Genomic DNA, 5,735 nt, shown 5'->3' with positions numbered 1-5,735 from the left:
ATTAATAAACTACAGAAAAATACAAAATGATAAAATGCTTGATAAAACAGAAGAAAAATTAATAAAACTTCTTTGATAGATAAAAATATATTAGAACAATAAAAGAAAAATTTAATGAGGAAATGAATGAAACATACAAGGTACTGGTTGTTTATAGAATTTTACAAAATAAAATTCACCTACAGAGCTCTGGCTAAAAAAAAAAAATAAATTAATAAATTACAATGGTAGCTATTATTAGTGATTGCAAGTGACTATTGGTTTTAATTAATATATATGATACTAGTTAATTATTATTTATATTATAATGTGTGCTATAGAAACAGAAATATATATACGTAGAAAATGTGAGATACTTGCAGAGGTTAGAATGTATAGATATGAAATCAACCTTGCAGGTAGGTGAACGTGGTGAAATTGATGAGAGATGGTATAGCTAGAGGTGAAACAGATGAACATAGATAAGCAGACTGAAGATAGATGAAAGGTTGGCGGAGAAAGAAGAAAATAAAATGTAAACTCCACACACTCTAACTAGGTAAGATATACACTGTTATCTCTAATCCAGAGAGGTTGCCACAGCAGTAGATAGGAATTACCTCTGCCAGCAACAACTTATTTGAAAATTCTTACACTATTAGAATACATGGTGCGTGGTTCAAGTTTGTAAGAGTAAAATGAATGAGAAAAATAAAATAAATTAAGGTGAGTTTGGAATTGAGGCTATGGAATAAAAGTTCGCCTGAACACCACTTTAATGAATTAATGATTAAAATATATTTACTTCAACCTAATAGGTATTGAAGGATTAAAGTAGTTCATTTGATCAATGATGAAAAATTAAAATTATGAAAATATATCAAAATGACAATGTAAATACTGATACGATTGTTGATATTAAAGATGGAGGAGAGATAGCCCCGAAACGTTGATAAAAAATGTAAAATTCAATATACTAATAGAAAGAAGTTTTCACAAAAATACTTAGTTTAAATACACATTTCTGTTTTCTATTTTGTACCAAAAAAATATTTTAAATTTCGAAACGAATGATTAGAATCAGTGTGTCAAGATATAGGCAGTGAAAGAGGACATTTATACAAAATTTGTTCCTTACATACAGACAAGGAATATAATAGAAGATTTTCGGTGAAAGGGCTTTGGTTTGAAAGTAGAAGAATCATCCCTCTTTCAATAAATGTTACTACTATAAACAAATAGTTTGGTAATGAGAGGGATAAAAATAATAATATTTATTATAGAAAAATAAGATAATATTTATATTTATTAATTATTGTAAATAAATATTACCAACAACTATTTCATATAAAATAGAAATTAATTACATGAATGTTGTTTTGTATATCTTCTATTTTTTAAAGATAATTTTATTTAAAGTTGCAATATTAAATAAAAATGTATATATTTATAAATTATGTACTGAAGGATAAAGCGTGAAGATTCATATTTATGTGCCAATGTGCAGGTTAAAAAATATGTTAAAATAAAATTAAAACATATAAAATCAAAATAGTTTAAATAATTTTGTTACTTTAGAAATTTTCATGTATTCCTCCTTCCAAAAGATATCTCCTGAAAAAAAAATATACTATTAGTCATAAATATAAATGTAAAATAACTATTTTCTATGGAGCATGCTTATTAAAGTGTTTTGCCTCCCAATACCTGTACTGCATATCCTTCGTATAGTTATGGTTGTTGGAACGGACTTAGAGGAAAAATTGAATCAATTTTTTAGGATAACAGTTAATGTTCAAGTTTCATTAATTTTTTTTTATGATTTTTGTGGTGATTTTTCTTATAAGTTTTAAGTAATTAAACCATTTACCTGATAAACTAATTGTGTTCTTTCGGAACATTACAGCATGATTTCGAAATATAAACTAATTATATATTATTATATACATTGTAATTATATTATTTCTTCTAAGTGAAATTCAAAACTAAATTCTATTTTTAGGTTATAAGGTACTTTTGCATGTAATACTGCAATAGATATTTCAAAAATATTTTTAAACTTTATCATCTTGTTCAAATTTGCAGCCCTAGCAAATTATTTTCCAATAAAATAAATAATGCTGTTTCGTTTTAATAATATTGTACTTTTCTCTATTTTAATATTATCTCATATTTTTAAAAATAAGTGTTGTTTCATTTTTTGCTTTTAAAAGAGGTTTTTTTAAATAATATTTTCTGATAAATTTATATTTATTTGCAATAAAAGTAATTTAAATTTTAATATTGTTAAAGAATTTTTTAATTTGATAATTTGAAGATATTACCATATGAAGGTAAGTAGATTTGTCCAACCTCAGTTCTAAACTTTCAAATGTGAGAAAGGTCAAGATAATAATAATGTGAATCCATAAGACCCATGAAGGGGTCATGAATTCAGTACTTTGTAAGGAAGAATTATTTTTTGAACAAAGGAAGTGATTTTTTCAATACACAACCACCAAATTTGACCTACATTGTGATGCTGGGGGGACCTCAGGAGGGCTTTATAGCCCACAGGGTTGACTCAAGACAACAGTTTAACAGAAAATAATCATCTTACCACAGTGTCACCGCGCCTCCCCCAAGATAATAATAATAATAACATAAATAATAATAATAATATTAACAAAATAAATAAACAAAATGTAAGTGACACATCGATGGCTTACATCACAGCAGTGCTAAAACTTGGAAACTAGCTTTACGAAAAATACAATTAAAGGTTCTCTCTTAAAAGAAAATTAATTGAACTGTTTTAAATTAACTTTTCGTAATTTTATTTTTTTTTTCATATTATTTTATGTAAAGTATGTACTTTGCACAACTGTAAATTAAGCTATCAATATATAATAATCGATGGTGAATTTATTTCCCAATGTTTATGATTTATTATTAGATATGTTTGTGTCAAGTATATATTTTTATTTCTTTTTATTGTTTTTTTGAATTAATATAAATATATTTTTTGACTATTTTCATTACTTATATTATTAATTATTGTTTTATTATTCGGCTACTCTAATAATTAGTTTGTAATGCTATAAATTTAATGTTTATATTGTGGGAATATATTATTCGGATGATAACTTATTTTATAAGAAACGAATTGTGGATTTTTTTTACAAAAAGAAGGAAAAATTATAAATTGGCATTTGGATAATTTTTTTGCCTTTTAGGTGATGAATCCCCAAGAAGATTCAAAAACAGCAGCTTGGTATCACTGAAAGGTTTCCTTAGCTTTAATTTCAGCATTAATTAAGAAAATATTCCTACTTCCTTTAACTCATCCTTGAGAGAGGATTTTCTGAGGAACCAATTCATTTATCGCTTGAAAGAGCATCCAGAGTTTTCAGATTTAATGTATGTAAAATCTACCAAGAAAGTACTGTGAAACTTTAGTAATTTATTAATAAATTACAAATTTTCTTAAGTATAGTTTTATTAATTATTAACATTTTTAGATTTTAGTGTGAATTAACTGTTAATAAAAATATATAGTTTATTTAAAGTTGAATTCCGTACATTTAATATCAAATTATCAGTTTTATTAAAAAAAAAAAAAGTGTGTGATTAATTTTTTCGTTCCCCAATTCAAATTTGTAAATAGATGGACATAAAGATGAATTTATTATTGCTTTTTACTTTTACATTTAACATTAAATATTATAGAACGTATAAAATAAAATCTGTAAATATATTGTTATATAAGTTGGCTCTTATATATATTTACCAAAGGCCTTAGTAGATTCATAAAAATATTTTGAGGTTAATATACTTCCGATTGAATGTAATTTATATTAAATTATCATATTATAGTACAACGTTTTGAAACCAGTGTCCCATATTCATGTACTTTAAACCTCATAATTTGAATTTTATATAGGAATTCATGTCACATCTTTACACTATTCTCACTTTTCTACCATTACTTATTTGTGCATTGTAATGGTAGAAAAGTGAGAATAGTGAAAGGATGTGACATGATTTTCTATAAGAAATTCAAATTATGAAAAATTATGAGGTTTAAAGTACATGATTACGAGACATTGGTCCCGAAACGTTGTACTATAATATGATAATTTAATATAAATTACATTCAATTGGAAGTTTATTAACCTCAAAATATTTTTATGAATTGACTTACCCGACTTCCTAAAGAGAAAATCCAGACCATAGTAGAATTTGGGACCAGCCTTCTCCACGCTTTATTTTTTGGACATACAGGGAAGGGTTATCTACAGGGTAGCACCCTATTCTAAATATGGTGGGGGTCAAGTTTTCATTTCGTCGGACTACTACAAAATAAAAGTTGACCACCCAGACCTACGCCTCGACTGCCTTAGCTACAAACGGCCTCTCCATCTGTCATGAGCTACCTTTCTAGTTTTCCGCATGCAGCTCTTTCGTATCTCTGTTTATTCTGTCAATCCATATGGTTTTTGGCCTACCAGGTTGTCTCTTGCCTACTATAATGGAATTCGTTGTTGTTTAGAGGCGTCCTGATGGATTGCTTCGAGCCACATGTCCCCCTCCCATCTGATATTGATTGAATAGTCTCTGCAAGCAGTTCGCTGTAAGTTCTTCTCGTCCATGTAAGGCTCTGATCCCCGATCGTTCCTGTAATTGTACAGAATACTTTCCATTTACATCTCTGGATTCTGCTATGTAGGGTACCTGTTAGAGCCAAGGTTTTGTAGCCGTATATCAAAGCTGGCTTCATCATGTAATTGTACACTGTTAGCTTCAGATTTTTAGAATATAGTCATAAAAATAATAGAATATTATACATTGGTTAATTGGACTAATTTTATTGTATCAGGGCAGAAAAACCTGCAAAAATTTTGACCAGGTCAGCCAAAATGTTTGACACTTAAATTATTATTAAACAATTTTGAGACTTGATTGGATATAATTTATTGTTGATAATCTATAATATATTGGTATATATATGAAATTATGGCTATACATATATGAAATTATATATTGGTAGAATGTTTAGGTATTGTGCAGGTAAAAAGGTATAACATTCCAAGCCAGCAAAGAAAGAATATTTAAATTCTGTTCTATCAGCTGTGAAACGATTCTAGGATAAATAAAGTGGGTACCCCCACATTCAATTGTTTAGGATGAGAATTAAGCGTGATCATCCAAGATTGTTCTTACCAAGAAATTGCTCTTCCCATTTTCCTTGATGAGATATATCATCCCGTTCAAATAGCTGTTGACTCGAGGTGTGAAGACATACCGTGTAATGAGATGCAATTAGGTGGGGTGAGAATAGGCCAAAAAGGAATTCCGCAAATCAGTGCTCTCGGCTTGTTAGTGAAGCAATTAATTTTCTCTTTTATCACGTGACAGGACTCCTTTAACACAATCTTCGTCACTCATACAACTTTTTTTATGAATCCACTACTCACTTTGTTGTAGCCTGTGACATGTATATGTTCTTGTATGAAGAATATGTTTTAGGTACTCTTATGTCACCTATGTTTATTCACCTACTTTTTCAAGAATGACCTGTGGAGTTTCACTTCTATTTACTTTTTTTTTGTCTGGATATTACACCATCATTATTTTTTTTTTTCTATTTCAAATGGTAAACGTTTCTATCACTATTCTTTAGTAATGTGCAACATTATTGTCACAACTACATTAGAATAGCTAATTATTATGTATTTATTAAACATATAATAATTATAAGAATTGGTAAGGCCATA

The 5,735-nt window shown here is 27.9% G+C and overlaps 1 long non-coding RNA gene across 2 annotated transcripts in view; it reads right to left on the bottom strand.

The window, feature by feature from the left end:
• The window catches only part of LOC136796815 (uncharacterized), a 470,956-nt gene that overhangs the window by 410,494 nt on the left and 54,727 nt on the right, over positions 1 to 5,735 (bottom strand). For both annotated transcript variants that reach the window (XR_010844563.1, XR_010844564.1), the window contains exon 2: positions 1,553 to 1,593. This is a non-coding gene — a long non-coding RNA (uncharacterized lncRNA). The remainder of the gene's footprint in view (positions 1 to 1,552; positions 1,594 to 5,735) is intronic.

This window comes from Halyomorpha halys, unplaced genomic scaffold (assembly GCF_000696795.3).
Source record: "Halyomorpha halys isolate HHAL.00 unplaced genomic scaffold, Hhal_1.1 Scaffold735.1, whole genome shotgun sequence".
NCBI lineage: Eukaryota > Metazoa > Arthropoda > Insecta > Hemiptera > Pentatomidae > Halyomorpha > Halyomorpha halys.
The sequence above is the reverse complement of the archived record's forward strand: the minus strand, read 5'-3'. Positions and strand labels throughout refer to the sequence as shown.